Below are 19,590 nucleotides of genomic sequence, written 5' to 3' on the forward strand. Positions count from 1 at the left end.
GTGTGTGTGTGTGTGTGTGTGTGTGTGTGTGTGTGTGTGTGTGTGTGATGAAGCACCAGCACGTTCGTGGAGCAAAATCTTCCCTAAAATATTGGGTGTGCACGTGTGTCTGAGGACAGGAACTGTCCCAATGATATTATTAAATCTTCTCCCTCTCTCTAATTTCACATGCTTCTCTTTATATTAGAAACGTTTTTAAGCATATTGGGGCAATCTTCAGCTGGTGTAAATTGACGTGTAAAGTGAAGTCAATGGAGCTTCATGGAATAACACCAGCTGACGATCTGGCCCTTTGTGTTTTGTGCTTGATTACCCCGACTCTCTCCCCTTGGGATCTTCTGCAATACCATCTGAAAATGTAGCAGTCCTTTCCCAGGTAGAACTTCCATTGATGAGGCTGGTACATGTGTAGGAATTGAAGGGTCAGTCCTTACAGTAAGACAGCACTGGGCAAATACACCTGCATAATGCATATTTCTTTTCATTCGTACATGTACCTTTGTGCAATTTTTATTTTAAAATTAAGGCTATAGGTGGACTATATTACGTCTTAGAAATAAATTGGACTTAACATAGTCACTTCCAGTTTGTGCAGTTTGTACAGCATGTGCCTCAGCAGACATTAGTCTCTTTGAACAGGAAGTCCCTAAGGTTAAGCGGTAGGTCTGTGTTTAAGATGACTCTGGTTGCCACAGTCATCTTAAACATTAATCCCTGTTATCCTCAAGCAGAGGCATAACAAATAAGTGTGAGTGAAATTCTGGACGTTCCTGAGAACAGGACAGCAGGAAAAGTCTTGCCCGAGGTTCTGAGCACATCCTGTAAGGGGCAGAAGGCTTTGTGCCCCACCACTGAAGTCAGCGGGAGCTTTGGACTTCAGCAGGCACAGGAGATCGCCCTGAGTGACCGCTGCTCCTATTGATTTTAGTAGAAGCTGAGGGTGCTCAGCCCCTTGTAGATTTGGATCTCAATAGTCTCTCCTTAGGGAAAAGTCTAATTGTGAATCCTTTGTAGATTAAGGTACTAATTTAAATACATTATTATTGCATGGAAAACATAAACAGCAGAATATAACAACCGACCTTGTTGACACAGAAGGATACAGTTCTTAAGCCCGTTATGTTAGTAGAAGAAAGCAGATAGGCTAGGAATGTGACTGGGTGGTGCAATGGCCCTTCCATGGACTATGATGAAGTTGCACTCACTTATGTCAGTGGTGAAATTGACTCTGGGCTCAGACCTTGAAGATGGAAGCACCAAATGAGTGTGAATCCCAATGTGCGAACCCTCATTTGTGGACATCTCAAAACCACCATACAACTAACCCTGCTTGTCAATCTCAGGTCAGAAGAGCGCCAGGGCTAGACTTGAGACATTTGTCAGGCATTAGGTGCAATGGTGTCTATACGTGAGAAGAACGCTTACCCAAAGCATAGCCAGGTCAAGTGGGACACAATTTTCTTGGGGGCCAGTCCAAGACTATGGAATGAACTCTCCCAGGAACAAAGGACCATCATAAACCTCACTGCTTCTGCTCCAAGTGCAAGGTTCCTTTCTTTGACTTTGCCTTCTCTAACAAAAAAAAGTTGCCCCTTTTCAACCAAGTTCAAAGTTCAGGGCCCTAAAGATGTTTCAGTTGGAAGTAGAAATTGATGGAAATCTGATATTTTTTTTGATGCAGTTTTGGTTATTTATAAGGAAGGTACAAAGTCCTGTGTCTCTGAATGCAGAAGGAACCAAGAACAAAAGGAGCAGTTTCTTGGTTTACAGTGCCACACTAGATCTTAGCTTTGTCCATGGTCACACTGTGCTTACACGCTCCTGCTTGGCTTTCTTGCCTCTTCTGTCTCTGTTCTTGTCTGGTCTCAGTTTATGTGTGATACCTTTTCCCTCTCCTCTCCCACCAAACATCCCCACCCAAAACAATACTCGGCCAAAAGCTCCTGGGTGGGTTCACGCATGTCTTTTGTCTGATACAGGGGCTTATGCTAATAGTTATGTTAATTGAAGGGTGGTTTCACACCTATCCATCTCAGTGGGGTTTTAATTCGACCCATAACAATAAACAGCAACGTGTATATTTATCAAAAACTACCAAAACCCCTAGCAAACAAGACACTCCACTGTACGTGCTTCACCCCCTGGGGAGCAGATGAGAGAACAATCCATGACAGATGTCAGTCATGTTGCTCAATACTAGAAGGTGCCCAGCTACTATGGTAATGAGAGTGGTATTAGAACCTATATACATAGGGGCTGGAACTAGCGCTGCTGGGGGCGCTACCACACTCCCTGGCTTGAACTGGTTTTCATGATATACAGGGTTCCCAGTTTGGTTCAATGGCTCTCAGTAGCACCACTATACAAATTGTTTCAGCACTCCTGCCTCTATAGATATAGAAGCACACTTTCCTCACCTTTGTGTGAATTGTAACATACTGCTTTAAATAATAATAATTAAGAGCTCCGTGTCTGAGGACAAATTTGATTCTAGTCAGCCCTAACGAGGGGTTACAATGGAGGCAGAATTTGCCCCTAAGTTATGTCTACACTGCAGCTGCGCACATACCTCTCAGCATGGGTAGACAGACACGAGCTAGCATGCTAAAACTAGCAGTGTGGCTGCAGCGGCATGTGCTGTCGTTTGGACTAGCTACCCAAGTTCAAACCCGCCCAACCCACTGGGTACATACTTGGTGGATAGCCCAAGCCACCTGCAATGGGCCATACTGCTATTGTTAGCTTGAGCTAGCACATGTCTGTCTGCCTGCACTGGGAAGCATGCTCCCAGCTGGTGTCCAGGCAAACCCTTAGGGACTGATTCTGATCTCACTTGATGTAAATCAAATCTAACTCTATTGAAGTGAAGAGGATTACACAGATGTAAAACCAGCATAAGTAAGAGGAGACCCATACCCTGGGTCTTTAGTTTTAAATATAATTGATACAGGGTCTGATTTTCAGAAATGCTAAGACCCACATCTCCAATTGAAGTCAGATGCACCTCCACAAATCAGGCCCTGACTGTACATTCATAAAAGGGTTAATATTTAAAAATATTACTTTGTTTAGCTGATGCTGTTGAAAAGTAGTAATTTTGTAATTTAAGAATTATCTAATTCTTCCTTATTATTATTATTAGAGGCAGCCTGTTTGCTATTTGATGCAAAAGTATATATTGCATCTGGTCATTCTTTATTGATCACATGGTTTAAGTATCACTTCACATTGTGTTAAGGTTATAAGAGATTAGCAAGTATTATTTTTTCATCTTCAATGCTCAGTAGGAACTTGATCCCATTAACATTAATAGGACCTACACATATGTGTGAAGCGGAGAATATACCCTGAGGTCTGAGACATGGATATTAACAGTGAACACAATTTTAGAATCTAGTCCACAAAAAGTATAAAAGCACATAAAACTGTTCTGAACTCTAAATGACTGAGTAAAGTATTGTATTTTTACATTGAAAGATCTGAGTTTCTATGCCTTAAGTAACACATGTAATAGTTGGGGTGAAATATTTCTGAATGCCATATTTTAATTCAATTTTGTGGTCTACAAAAGGACTAATTTATCAGCTGATGTGTTCTCTGACCTTAAGATATGTTTTTATTCTTTTTGATCTCATCATATGTCATTGATTAAAAAACGGTGAAGGTCATACATCAGAAGACATCTTTTCTAACCTTTCTGTGTTCTTCCATTAACAATAAGCATTTCTCTTTTTTAAATCCTATTGCCCTCTTTCCCCCTCCCTCACCAATTTGAAGAGGGATGCCAATAGTGTCACATATAGGGTGAGCAAGGACAGAGGATTTGGAGGGGGAGGAGAGGAAGGATAATATCTGTTACACCAGATCCAGGGAGGCTTAAAATAATCTCTGGCAAACAACCAGAGAGATGAATAAATATTCGTATTATGCATGAGTAGATGCCTTAAAAATATAACTTTCTGACAGGTGCCCATAGGGCTGTTTATTAACATGCCATTGTCAGAAATTCTGAACTTCAGTGGTTTTCCAAACCAATCAGAATACATTTTTGGTTTGTTCTGTTAGTTCTAAGTGAAAACTGTCCTGGCCTTTGAGACCCAAATTCTTGCAAACCTTGCATGTATGGTTTGACCTTTACATTAAAAAGCAGGGATTGCATCTGTATGGATAGGGAACAATTCAGCAGATATTATTAGGAGATGTGTAGAACACAGGATGTGTTTACATGCAGCATATACATATTCATTTTCAGTCATTTTTCCATTTTTGCTGTACCTGAGGCTAAATGTTCCAATTCTTCCATGACATAAAAAGACTTAGTACTGGAGTGTTTACATGACAAATAGAGTAAACAGTGTTAGGCATATACTGTCGAATGCTGGCTTATTTGTACTTTAATGTAGTCACATAAGTGGCTTTTTATAGTGGCACCTCTGAGCTGCTGGAGGAGTAATTCAGATTTTAATAGCAAAGCTGAATACATTAACTGTAGATAGACTGGGAAAGGGAACTTCTTTAGTTACTGCAGTAGCAACTTATTTCCAACCAGGTAGCTCCTCTGCGCACCACAACTCCTGTCTTCTGCCTCTTTCAACTCCACGTTCTCAGAGTGGGCGCACGCAGCCTGCTGGAATGGTTCCCCTGAGCCTTGCATTGTCAATGACTAAGGGAGGACCCGCTTCCTTCATCTTCCCTGATGTGTTATTTTGTGTGCACAAGTCGGATACCGTTTGCTTGCAGAACGGCTTAATTACCAACAGTTCCCTTCTCACTCGGATAGCAATGACTAATACACAAATGAAGTTTCTCTGGCACGCAGGGGTTCAGGAGGGAGCCGTGTAAACAAGCTAATAATGACATTAACGCAAATGATCTTGCTACTGCTCCCTTCCCAAAATAAGATAATCCTTCCGATACAGCTTGGTGCCTGTGAGTTACACTAAATACTTACGTGAGTTTGTGGCAAAATTACTTTGACGTACATGATCCTCTTAATATGATTTAGTCCTGTAGCTTTGGCGAAATGGCATGATCATATCAGTTCTTAACACTCAAACTATGTAAACATGTGAAAAGGTCCATCATATTATGGAAAGCAGTGTCATGTTCTTTATCTTAAATGGAATTCATTGACTTGTTTTAGTATGGCCATGGTGGTGCATTAATTTCAAACAGTTTGGTGCAAACTTTGCCAGCTACAGTAATTAACTACAAGAACATGAAGTAACTCTGCTCCTTTATATGGTTGTTTCATGTTCTTTATTGGAATGATTTAAACTGGATTGGTTTGATCCCATTTCCATCAAACAATGTTCCAACTAGTTAACCTCCAGTACACACAGCAATCTTTTTTCCTAGGTTCAGACATATCACTAAGGTTGCTTAAAAGAAGGAGCCTCTTCTGTATTGCATTGCAGTTGTGTTTTCAGACCCTTGCAACTCCTTCATAGGTCTCATCACTCTTGCATTGTAATTCTTCTCATTGTGGGATGATGCTTAGAGTGTCAGATTTCATGTTGTCAACTGGATCTGCAGATAACCTCAGTTTAATAACTGCAAGATTTAAACATGAAGCAATGGGCTCAAGTGGGGGAGGTCTAGGTTGGATATTAGGAAAAACTATTTCACTAGGAGGGTGGTGAAGCACTGGAATGGTTACCTAGAGAGGTGGTGGAATCTCCATCCTTAGCAGTTTTTAAGGCTCGGCTTGACAAAGCCCTGGCTGGGATGATTTATTTGGGGTTGGTCCTGCTTTGAGCAGGGGGTTGGACTAGATGACCTCCTGAGATCTCTTCCAACCCTAATCTTCTATGATTCTATGACTCCAGGTCCATAACTGAAGATGCTTGAGTGTTCATAACAAAAATCTCAGTCCTCAGCATGTCTGCATTTCTGCTTATATTTGTGCCTTATACTTTGTCATTCAGTTCCATAGCCATAGAAACTCTTACTTGTACAATGCAATGGAACCAGAAGGCTGAATTTGCTGAATACAGCATGTGCTTTGGTATAACGTTTCTTTGGGTTCTCCAGTGTCAAGTTTAAATCTAACATTATGAGATCAGCAAATGTTTGGCCTGTGCATGACTGATCTATTTCTCAAACATTAATGCTGACTATATCAAAACAAATGTGTTGTGTTCAGCAACTTTGTCCTTTATCATGTATTGGTCAAAAATCTACGTGGCTTGATTTGAGTCATATCTACATGCCTCTCCCAAGTTTTATTGACAATTTATTAAATTTAATACAGTGACCACCATTTTCTGGGTATATTATTTCATTTGCAGGTCTTTAACTACAACATTTCTGTGCCTTATGGATATACAAAGTGCAGATTTTCTGCAAGTGTTTGGCCTGTCTCTTTGTAGCCCCTTTTTTTTCCCATCACTGACTGCACATGCATTTTATCATCATGCGTTTCACCAGCTATTGATCAAGAAGATATTCCCTAGGAGAGAATTTGCATCAAATACTTTACTATCTCTAACCATTTCATCACTGTCTGCATAGTATTAGCCACAATGTCTGACTTAAGAATTCTAAATCACTGGTCAAATGTCTCTTTGCATTATTCCCCATAGAATTTTTGTCTAAAAAAGTCTGAATTTGCTCCAGACATAAGGTATATTTCATATTTACCAGAATAAGATTTTAGAACCTTGGCATCCTCTTCACAGATACTCTGTGAGTTATGACCCAGTCTTTCACCATATCAATATAATAAATTGCTGCTTTTTTTCTTCTCTCTGAGATTTGTTTTGAGGTGGTGGTGCTTTGTGACATGCAATTGCTTTACATTTCTTTCCCAGCTGACTGATGTACATCATCCAATTTTAAACTCCTAAAAAGTTCATCCTGGCACCAGCCAGGAAGTCTGCTTTGAACTGTGAAAGTTAGTATGATCAGGCCGTCATTTCCAGGAGCCCTGATAGTTCTCTCTGACTCTGCCATTGAGAAGAGAGCAAGTTTCAATGGCAACTTAATGTTGAACTAGAGGGGGATATACCTGTCATGCTGCCTGGTATGGGTCACCCCTGAGAATGCCACATTCAGGGCAGACACCCCAAAACTGGTAGTTATTCCAACATCAGAGTTCACCAAGCGGGTAAAAAAACTGAACTCTTGTCTCACCACACTGGTTAACAAGAAGTTAAAACCACAGTCCCCTTAGGCATCCTAGTCCTTGGCTTACCACCCAGACAACTGGACTTCTGCGATTATTAAAACCAGAAATCACATATAAAGTTCTTCCAATCCAAAAAGGTCAGACACGCACCCCGGGTCAAAATATACTTGAGATCTAACCCCAAAAATCACACATTGCCAATCCTTTAGGAACTAAAAACTTTAATAATATAAAAGAAAAGGAAAGATCGTTATTAAGAGAGTAAATGAATCATGTACATTACAGTTGATTTCAGAGTTTGTAGATCAGGATAATACCAGTGATGTTAAATCTGGTAGTTTGCAAATAAATGTCTTTAGATCATACAAAAGATTACAGCCCAAATGATAGCTTAGCTGTAGTCTGTTAGAGTCCTTGCATGAATTATCCAGGGCAGTCCAAGAAGTTACTTGGACATCTCTGTCCAATGGCTTAAACTTTCCCTGTTTAAAGTTCAACAGATTAGAGATGGCAGGATCTTGCCCAAGGTCCAGTATTTATAGCTCTCCGGCAGGCTGACAAGCCTCCTTACAGAAATTGTCACAGCAAGTTGGATCTTCATTGTTAAACTTCTTTGAAGTTAACCTTCTGCTTCCCATGCATAAACAAACAAACCAGATACTGTACATTGATTTACATAAGGTAATTGCTGGCCATTCATTATAACAGGGATGGATAATTGACGACCATCAGTTATTATCATTAGTCTCATGCATTATATACGCATCTTTGGTTTTAAGGCTGGTTGAGTACAGTCACATACATCATCTAAAGAGACTTGAAAAGGATTTAGCATCTACAAGCTGATTTGGTGACATTGGTAAACTTCTAACAGGATATAGGTAAACACGGACAAATACATTTAGCAATTACTCTTGATTCTTATCACTACACATGAACAAGTTAGTGATTGCTAGTCTAATTAACATTTCTTTGATACCCAAACACAAGTGAATTGTCCTGATTACAACCCTATAAGGGTCATACTGGTTTGCCAGTGTCACAATACCCAGTAAGAAAAAGGCATAGCTTCCGTAGACCAGCAATCAAAGAGAGGCAATTTGGGCTGCCTATGGCTTGGTTTTTGATAATTATATTTGATGGCACACTATGTATTGTCAACTAGTATCAGAGCCAAAACTATTCAGTTACCCATCATCAAGAACTTTAAAAAGGTCAAAAGAGGGGGGGAGGAAGACAATTTTAAAATATTTTATTAAGTAATGCAGGACCATTTTTATGGGGACTCATCGTATATATGTAAGATGTGAGCAGTCCATAAAAAATAATACTAGTTTAAAGAAATAATTTTGGGTAAAGAAATCCCAATTTTGGCTTAATAATGTTTAAAAAAAAAACCACTATTGATCTCATGCTTCAACAAATCCAGATTTTTTTAGGTAAAATTCTATGGGGAAAAATACGAGGGATATAGAGACATTTGACCTCTGATTTATTCATGGTTTGGTTTTGTGTTTTTCTTGTTTAGTTTTGAAGTAGAAAAATAAAATTGATTCCAACTTTGGTTTTCAGTAGAGAGACTATCTCTGTGCATTTCTTTACCACTTTCTAAAGAAAACTGTGATAATTTTCACATAGTCTGTTGAAACTAACCAATATGTGTAAGTATTGAAAAATGTTTCCTGTCTTCTGACTCACAAACAGTTAGAAATCAGTAATGAACACTAAATTTTAGCAATTAACAAAAGCAATAACGTTTGGCCATAAAATTGCAACTGAGTACATTCTTCCTAATTGGACTGTTTCCAATGACACCAATTATTTTCTAGGATACAATTAAGTGTCTTCTAGTAGGATTAAATATGATCCAACGCATACACTATATGAAAAAAAAGTTTTTAAATGAGAAAGTTATTCATTTCAGTGATCCTTCTTTGTCACCTCCCCAAACTGTTGTAGCCATACCCCCTGGGGCTGTCGTGCTGGTAGTGGATCTTCTAAGCCAGTGGTTTTCAACCATTTTTCATTTGCGGACCCCTAAAAAATTTTGAATGGAGGTGTGGACCCCTTTGGAAATCTTAGACATAATCTGCGGATCCCCAGGGATCCATGGATAACAGATTGAAAACCACTGTTCTGTGGTAATGACAACCTTTCATGGACCCTCAGATGTAGTCTGCCTCCCTCCAGGGGTCTGTGGACCACCGGTTGAAAATCACTGTTCTAAGCTAAGCCTGGTCAGTAGTTGGATAGAAGTGAAAGATGTGGTGTTGATGTCCAGTAGGTGTCATTTTGCAAGAGCAGTATTACAATTTCAAGCAGAATTCCAGTGTGTTGCCTTACTGCATTTCCCCCATAGTTTTAATTGGGGTGAGTTATTATTCACTTCTTCTCCTAAATACAGTAGTTGAATAGTCTCATTGTAGACCACTTTGGGATCTTCATCGTGAGACACAAGTCATTTCCATTCCAAATCATATATGTAGAGTCAAATATTCAGAAATCATCTTCAGAAATCAAAATTTGTGGGGGTATGCATTTTATGCATGCAAAACTTGCATTTAATAATATTTAGAACTTAGACATCTCCTTTCACCTGTGGATCTGAAAAAGTACTTTGGAAACATTGACTATGGTTCAGAGAACACCCTTTTGAGCTCAAATAAATTGAATTATTTCAGTATCTCCATTTTTCAGATAAGTAAATTAAAGCACAGAGATTGCAAATTGTCCAAGGTCACACAGCAGATCCCAGGATCCATGCTATAACATTTGAACCATATTCCCTTCCCCCCTCAAATTTTGCAGACACTGTTAAGGAGGACTGCTGAAAATGTAACCCACAGAGTATAAAATGTGTGTGTGCCATGGAATGTGTGATTTTTACCATCTTCATAGTTCTTGTTAGAATGTCTTTTCCTTTTGGTTTTCTTAATGCCAACATGACAAGCAGTACAGCCATGGACCATTAGCACTGTGTTGTAGTAGAGAAAGGTCAGTAACTTTCCATAACATTTGATAAAGATTATAGCAAGCATAATGGCTTACTGAACATGTCCCTCTTTTAAAGCCCCATCCAACAACTACTGAGTTTTTCCATTGACTTCTCTGGGAGCTGCTTCAGTCCCATAATTGGTTAACTATTATAATTGGTTAACAACTGTATATTGTTATACTGCATTCCTTTAATTTATGATCATTGCTGGACAGAAAGTGCTTTGAGAAAAAATGCTTGTTTCTTGCCCTTTTTACATTTAAATTGAACTCTGATACCTAAAGGATTTAACAAGTGAATAGAACACACTCAGGCAGCTGAATTAAAGTGTAAAGTATCATGCTTTTCACTTAGGAAAGGCTGCTCAAATGAAATAGATTACTTTTTTTTCTTGTAAACACTTACTGATCATAACAAATAAAACTTGTAAACATAATATGACTGTTTAGCCTCATTAAACTTGTAGCAGACACTTAATTTTTTCAGGCAATTCAAATGGTCTTCTGTAGTACTGATTTAGTTTAATTGAACATATTACCACGAGCAGATAATAAGAAATATATTGAAGATATCCATCTGGCTTGCATTGTAAACCTTGTGCGTTTCATTCTCCATGGCTGTCACAGGCCTTACTAATTGCTTCATTTTGGCTGTTTTACAATCAGTATGATTTAGCCATTAATGTGATAAAAGTCTTACTGGAGAAAAGCGAGATATTAAAAAGCATAGATCTCTGACCTACCTTACTTGCCAGTTTTGGACCTATCTCTAGCATTATTAAAGTTATATTTTTAACAGCAGAAATAAAAATATATTGACTCCTTCTGGGCTTCTTTTTTCAGTTCAGTTTCTTATTTTGCCTATCTGACTCTGCTTTAAAGAAAGCTGGGTGCTGTGAAATGTCTATTCTATTAAATATTAAATTCAGAAGGATTTTCCTCCCCCATTTACTCTTTTAGTCAATTAGCGGTTTTAAACCAGATAATTGCACAGATAAATAAGCGTGTCAAGACGGGAGCAAGTGTCTTGTGTTTCTAAATATTTCTGTTTCAGTATGTAAAACTTATGGGGAAATGACTTTTTAAAAGAGGTCAGCCGTATGTCTACATTCCCTGTAGAAAAGGAGAGGTTTTTCCATTTGTCGCCCTATGTTTTCAGCTTACGCCCACAAGGCATAGCTAACAAATTTACACAAGCTCACATGTTAAGACTAAGAATTATTACAACCTCTCCTACCATAAAAAAAATAAACCTTAGAATAATTCATGAAAAGGTTCATGCCTTCCGTTTTAGGAATTTAATTACCCTCACAGAGAAAGGAAGAGGTTCAAGAGATCTCACTTAATTTCACTGTCAATAGATGATTCAGTCGATTTGCCTGTCGTTGAAGATCAAATCCATACAGCAGTTCAAAAAGGAGATGACCTGTAGGTTAAACACAAATGCTCAATGAGATGAAAGCAGGTTAATTAACACTTTTTCATCAACTTGTTCCAATTTAGTTTAACATGATCCATTTCAGAAAGGTTACAATATTTTGCAGTTTTCTGAATACAAATGAAAGTTCAATGTTATTAAAACAAAAGCATTCTCAAAGCACCCATAGTTGTTTTCTGATATATATCTGATGCCTACTTAGGTCTACATCTGAGCGTGTATGTGTACGAGTACAAAATATCAAGAATAAGTTACTTTGCACATGGCCAGATGGAAGCTGTTTTAATTTCATAGCGAGGGAAGACATGTAAAGAGCAGCAAGGGCCGGTTAACTGAAGATTATCAGCATGGTGAGTGTGTTTACAGTGAAGCGGATACATTTGGTTTATCATCCGACCCACTTTCCTCAGCTATCAGTAATAGAAAGTAGCTCAACTTCTGCTGGACTCTGACTTAGGGAAATGAGAATGTTTGTAACTTGTAGCATATGAGAGAATCTTCGAATCCAGTAAGTCAGGCAGCGACATCGTGGGAAGAAGGCCACAGATGCATTTGACAGATTAAGTCGGTTGGAGGTAGCTGCAGGGTTAGAACAGGAGTGATGAGCTGACTAACCTTTCCTGCATCACTAAGCTCTGACAGTTAACAATTTGTATGGCTAACGCCAATGTCTGCAACATAAGAATAAAAAGAAGAGTCCATTTCTAATTGGATGCAGTAGGCTAGATTCTTAGTAGTGCAAATTTGAGTAGCTTCATGGACTTAATGGAGCTACATCAATTTACACCTGCTGAAGATCTGGCTCAGTGAATTTGTATGTTTGTTTGTTCCTTTGACTGTTTTGATTCTTCTAAAGTTAAATGTGACAGCTGTGCGGCCAGGGCTTAAAATTCCTACTGTCCCAGAACACCCCAGTGCAGGAAAAACCCACATCATAGGGGCTAGTCAAACTAAGTGAGTTTCAACTCTTAGCATGTCTTTCTACTCATCCGCTCTGAAGGGTGGGGTTTGTCCCTTTCCAGAGCAGGCAGGGAATGGACCTCCAACGCATCACCTCTACAGAAATCCCACAGATCTGGGCAGGGTGGAGGAGAGAGGGCAGGGACTCTGCAGGATTGCCTCGTATCTCCTTTGCCTTGGCAGCATGCAGGGCCGGCTCTAGGCACCAGCAAAATAAGCTGGTGCTTGGGGCGGCACATTTTTAGGGGCGGCATGGCCGGCACCAGAATGCTGCCCCTGCCGCCCCTAAAAATGTGCCCCGGCTGCCCTAGCTCACCTCCGCTGCTGCCGCTCGCGTGCCATGGCTCGCGAAACAGCTGATTCGTGCGCCGCTGCTCGCCCTCCCTCCCAGGCTCCCAAACCTGGGAGGGAGGGGGAGATCCCGAGCGGCCGCGGCGCACGAAACAATTGATTTGTGCGCCGCTGCTCCCCCTCCCTCCCAGGCTCTCAAACCTGGGAGGGACGGGGAGACTTGAGAGCCTGGGGGCAGGAGGAGGCAAGGCTGGGGATTTGGGGAAGGGGCGGAGTTGAGGCGGGGCCGGGGGTGGGGTAAGAAAAAAACGGGGAGAGGGGGGGCGGCCAAAATTGTTTTTGCTTGGGGCGGCAAAAATCCTAGAGCCGGCCCTGGCAGCATGACTTCCGCAGGAGGGAGAAATTGCAGACAGGGTCGCTGTTATCTTATGCTGTTATTTCCCTGATATTCTAATGGGAAAGGACACGGCAGAGAACAGCACAATCCCTCCCTGAATATGCAACCCTGTCTTGGAAAGGGAAAGCTTGTCATCGAGTCAGTGGCTGTCAACGTGTGGGGAGCAATCTGACTCCCCTCCATTCATGTTATTGAAGGAGAATAGAGACCTAAACCTAGATATTACACACATTGAAAAGGTGACTGAATATCTCAGTGCCTGGTAATAAGCCAAAGGGAGCAATGTGGGGGGGAGAGGGTGTGAAATGGACAGCAGTGGCAAGAATTTTTCAGTGCTGAAAATTGTACACAGTGAAATTTGAAAACAATGACTCTGAAATCAGAGTAGCAGGAAGTCTCTTTCTAACATCTAAATTACTGATCTAATGAAAAGCATTATGTAAGAGCTGGGAATTATTATTATTATTATTATTATTATTGTATTTACTAGAAAAAAAAAAAAATAGAGAGAGATGTGGTATAGTGATTCACTCACATCTCAACATTGGCGGCCTGAATTAATATCCTGACTTAGGTTACAATAGGAAGTGATCTGATTGATTGAAGGCTAGACATAAGTTGTCCAGATAACCAAACTGTCTGATATATTTCAAGATGACTGATCTTCTCCGCTCAGGAGAACCATGAATGTGAATGGCAAGGAGTGGTGTTGCAGATAATGATTAAAGGGCATCAGCAGACCTAGGTCGGATAGCTACTATGGTAGCTACCAGCACTGGCCAAATTCATCCATGGTTTAACTGCATTGAAGTTGGGATGAATGCCCCAGTATGTCTTGGAGCAGGTACCATCTTTTCTTTATACACCTCTACCCCCATATAATGCTGTCCTTGGGAGCCAAAAAATCTTACCGCATTATAGGTGAAACTGCTTTATATCGAACTTGCTTTGATCCGCCGGAGTGCGCAGCCCCGCCCCCCTGGAGCGCTGCTTTACCGCGTTCTATCCGAATTCATGTTATATCGGGTCGCATTATTTTGGGGTAGAGGTGTGTATATATATACAGTGCCTAGAACAGCTGAGCTCAGGTCCCTTATTATTATATATACCCAATGCAAATAATAAGTAGTTTCAGCCAAAGCTAGCGCTTTTAGTTTCTCACTTTTATGAACACTAAACCCACTCTTTTATTTAACCATTTAAAAAATTCTTGAAACTAAAGTTTGAAATATGAAAATTAGTTTACACGTTGGTATACTGTAGTTTGTCTCTCTTTGTATATCTTTATAAGTTAGCTCTTGAGTCTCATGATGAAGTGATCTACATAAGGAAACCTGTGATTGATTTGGAGTAAAAATCTGTGAAAGGGGAGCAACATTAGGGATGCTTTCTAAGAATGCTTCATATTGTACTATTAGTCAGGAGTGGGAACTGGAGATTTTGAGCCACCTCAGGTTATCAGTAATAGAAGAAAAGCTCAGCTATCGAAATAAAAGTTTGCTGTCTCAAGATCTGTCAATGGGACAAGGAAACATTGATCAGTACCTTGCAGGATTCCGAAGTAAATTGAGAAGAGGTTATCATCTTCACCAGAAAACAAATTAGTCTCTTCTGAGCATGGAATTTTTTAAAAAGAGGTTTGTTTTGGAGGGTTTTGTTTGGTTGGGCTTCTTTCAATTCTTGGCATTTGGTCCTTTTAGAAAGATGTGTTTTGTCTTCTGTGTTGGATGCAGTAATAGGGCAAAGGATCAACAGGATATAGGATAAAGATGTATTTTAAAATAAGAATTATCTACACTTATATGATGGTATTTCCCTCTATTATGCAGTCATGTCCCAGGGCCTACTTGCCATTCCCCACTTGGTCCATATACAGGCAGAATTTAACTTTACATGGAAGGCCTGATCCCACACTCCTTATCTTTTTGTGCAAGTCCAAAATACGTTGGGTTGGAACCAAACAAAGTGAGCTGTAACAGCCACAGGTTGTGTTATGACCTACACCTCTGCATATATAACAGTAAGTTAATATAGCCTGTAGTCTAGTTTGTTTCTTTATTGTATTGCAAAAGCACAGTGTGGTTTTTAGTGTGGTTTCTAAAAGGCTTAAGGGTCTTAGACTTGACATTTGTGTTATAGAATCATTTCTTTCAGGGAGCTATTTGCTAACACTTCTACTAATTTTCTTCTAATTATAAAATAGTGGCAGCAGTTGCTGTTTAGAGGAATACTTTGGTTGAAGTCATTTGTGGGATTGACTCAACAACCCAACCTGCAGAGAAACCATCGTAATAACAACAGGCTGTTGCCACTCATTGCTGAAAACTGAGGTGGTCATTTTTCCGGAGGAGAAATAACTGTAGGTCCCAGTGTGAAACTCTTTGCTTTGTTCTTCTTTTACACTGTGTTTTGTGTTCCTTCACAGATTCCAATATACAATAATAGAGAGAATTTGGTTTCCAGTAAAATCAACTCTGATAGTCCACTTCCTGTCTGATAGTCCATTTCCTGTCCAAAAGCATTTTAAGGTGGGAACAGGAGTCTTCTGACACAAAGATGGGGTGGGGAGAAGGAGAGGGAAATTGTGCATCAACTCAGAGATAAAAGGCCTGATTCTCAGCTAGAGCTAAGCAGTGTAGCTCTCTTGAAGTCGAAGAAGCTAAGTCAATTTACACCAGCTGAAAATCTGCCTGACTGTGTTTTTACTTTAAATGTAGGGCTGTGAGTTTTGTTCAACTTGCTAAATAGAATAAAGGACTGGGAGTCCACCCCAGTGATAGTTCTGTTTAAAAAAAATTAATACTTCGTGGCATTCAGTTCTCTGCATCACTGAGAGAGTCACAGATAGAGAAAATAAGTGAAAATTGGTTAACTAGTATGAAAACACTTACTGTTCTTTATTTTTGGAAAGTTTTTCTTCATCCCCTGGTGTCCCAGGTTGCTGAATTGAGGGCCGTATTTGCTAATTTTATCCTCAGACATTTACAACACTGAATTTCTGCTGGACATTTTCAGCATATTCCTTTGATGCACATACTATGGCCAAGACTTTCAAAAGTGTCTGGTGATCTTGGATGCCTAGATTGTGACACTGCCTAGGAGTCTGGATTTTAGAAAGGGCTGATAAGACACCCTTTGAAAATCAGGTCCCTCATTGGTACTTCCAGTGGGGCACCCAAAAAAGTGAGTCATTAAGAATTACTAATCACCCCTGTAAATGAAAGACAATATGTATTGTCTTTAGACAATTACTAATCACCCCTGTAAATGAAAGACAATATGTAGCTGTATTTAGATATGTTATGTCAGCAGGTGGCACTGTTACATAGTCCTGGATGTTCTTTTTCTCAGGGTGCAAGCACTGTTCAGTCTTGGAAAAAATGATTGTATTATTGTTAGTTTTGTTATGTAGTTTTTTCTTGTGGGACTTACGACAAGCAATAAGATGGAGCTGCTTTCTGCCTTAATCTTGCTAGTTAGGGTCAATTCTTGTGGCAGAGTTGCCCCTTGGGAGCCAAGCATTGGTGTTCAGATTGAGATGCCAGAAAGTGGATTGCTTGTGTGCTGTTTGTGACCATGGCTGTTCAAGGACTGATGTATCTAGTGTAAAATAAAAAAAGTTGCACTAAGACTATACCTAGACTCCACATCATTGATTTCTCCTCTACCAGAGAACCAAACTGTAAGGCCCTGATATCTGCTTCTGCTCAACAGAGGACGATAGATATAATTTTGTCTTTCACATCTTGAAGACGTTTGTAAAACTTGCAACAAATTGGCATGAAATCGGGAATGTTTTATTTTTTTTAAATGTGCAAGAGGTGTCCTTCAGTAACCCAGTGCAGTTCAAATGAAATGTTATGGCCAGTAACTGTGTTATTCTGGGGCAAAACATGAACCTTTGTGAAATAAACATTAGAACTTGACTCTTAGCCAAATGGAAGAAAAAAGAGATGTTTTCCTGTGGCTTTATTTGCAACATGAATTGAGATCTAAAAGGCAGGTGTGTGGTGGTTATATTTTTTACTATAACATCTGAGAGACAAAATACTTATCCGTTGAGTATGATCCCCTGAAATAGGATGTTGTCACCCCCTAAGACATGTACAATCAAAATAATGGCACCAAGATCTGGGCAGCTATATACCAGGATAATGCTCCGCACCCACTCCCCAACACACACATGCACATATGCATGTGTCCATATACTGATATACAGCTGCCCCATCTACTAAAAATATATATTAATAATTATATTTGTGTCCTATAAAATAATACAAAGTACAGATTTGTAAAGAAACTTCATTACAAAATATAATACCTAAGAGTTTTGTCTTAATGAATAAAACTGACACAAAATACAGCTTGAGGTTTTTATCCATTTCAAGCAGCCAGATACAACAGTTAATATTTTACATCTGATTAACATAGCACAACGTCTGAGCAGGTAGAGAAGGAAACAAGTGAGAGAAGATGGGAAGAGGGAGATATAAAAGAACTGAATAGGGAAAAAGCAGAAGAGAGGGGTATCCAGTTTTGTCTCATTAGTACCTTGTGCCTTCTCCTCCTCCCCAGTCATATCTATGTCTTGTCTAGACCAGGTCGACACAAGGAAATTAGGTCGGGATAACTACGTTGCTTGGGGTTGTGAAAAATCCACACACACACACCACCCCCGAGTGACACAGTTAAACTGACCTACTCCCTGATGTAAACAGCGCTAAAGTGACAGAAGAATTCTCCGTCGACATAGCTACCACCTCTCGGGGAGATGGAGTGCCTATACCAACAGGAGAAGCCTTCCTGGCAGCATAAGTAGTGTCTTCACTGAAGCACTACACGGGCACAGCTGTAGCATTTTAAGTATCAAGCTGGCCTAATACTTAGACTGTAAGCTCCATGAGGCCGTGGATGTCTGTTCTGTTTTATAGTGCCAAGCACAGTGGGGCTCCAGTCTATGACTGGGGCCTTCTGTGGCTACCACAATACAAATAATAAGTAATAATCACCAACTTTGATTCCAGCAACTTCAGCTTTCTGGTGAGTGGTCATCAGACAAAAGGATAGAGTCCATAAGTGGCTGAGAATACCATATTCTGTATAGTAAATGTCCTGGAAGGCCTAGATTTTTGCCTAACCCTTGGGACCAATGACCAATTCATGGTATGACATCCATGATACTAGGGATTAGAAACTAATGCTATACCACGTTCATTGGAAATCCTGGTTTTCCATTGATGTCTAATGGTATTCTTTAGCTTTGGTGACCCCGGAGATATTAGACTTTAAAAATGGTTTATTTTGATCTTACTGTTGCATGTTCACTAAATCTTGAGCTTTAGAATAACGTCTTGGCCTACATCCTGGGTATGGAGGTAGCAGAGCAGAGATAAATATGGTGGCATGATGGGCATGTAGAGAAATGTAAGAATACATACAGCTCCATACAAATGCACAAACTATATCAATCACCTTATACCTGATGTGTCTGAGTGCATGCATATTAGTTATTTTTTATTGTTCGCCTGTAGCCCCTTGAAAATTTAAGCCAGCACTTCTCTATATTTACGATCATTATCATTCTAAAGATATTTTAAAACACCACAAATCAACAATCTCAGCAGGCTACATTGTTCAAAGTGGCAAAATTCTTTTGGATGCTGTGCATGTGATAGTAGAACACACTGCATGTCATCACATTTGTGCAGTAACAATGGCTTGTTGCAAGGGGAACTGATGATTGATCCTTGAGTGACTTGTAATTTATCAAAGACCAGATATGATTGCTCCTGTATCTGATTAACCTTCCTTGTAAGATGGCCGTCATTTTTGTAATGACAGTAGATTATTCCATACTTGCAAAGATGGATATCAGCTAGTATTAATCAATAGCCCACAAAAGGTGACACCTTGAATTCACTGGATTATCTATAAAGTCTGTCACAAATGGTACAATCATTTGTCAAATATACCAATTTCATATAAGGTACTTCTGAAGTGAAGTACCTTTTATTTTAGTGCAAAATACAAAACGATACATGTATAGCAAAATGTATGCTTTGTTTTCCTAGTGTAATCAGGCACCAATGCTGACTGCTATAAAAGAGCAAGTAAAAATTTCTCTGAGTGACAGATTTGATTGTCATTTCCAGACCCCATTAGATAGGATTCTCTTTGTCACATTTGTATGGAGAGAGCTTGATTTAATAAGATAGCATTGCACAGGATAAAATGGTGGTTAAAATGAAGTATTGTTCCCTGTTCTTACTTAAGAAACACCCTTTGTGCTCTCTCTCTGGACCAGATATATTTTCAATTATTTTGTCTTCATGGTGCTATAATGGTGCATCCCTCCCCGGTATCCTTTGATGCAATTCCATT

The 19,590-nt window shown here is 39.7% G+C and overlaps 1 protein-coding gene across 1 annotated transcript in view; it reads left to right on the forward strand.

The window, feature by feature from the left end:
- CNTN4 (contactin 4) overlaps positions 1-19,590 on the forward strand; it is a 353,580-nt gene that overhangs the window by 286,456 nt on the left and 47,534 nt on the right. The gene's annotated exons all lie outside the window — the stretch shown is intronic.

This window comes from Terrapene carolina, unplaced genomic scaffold, assembly GCF_002925995.2.
Source record: "Terrapene carolina triunguis isolate 2854851 unplaced genomic scaffold, T_m_triunguis-2.0 Scaffold89, whole genome shotgun sequence".
NCBI lineage: Eukaryota > Metazoa > Chordata > Testudines > Emydidae > Terrapene > Terrapene triunguis.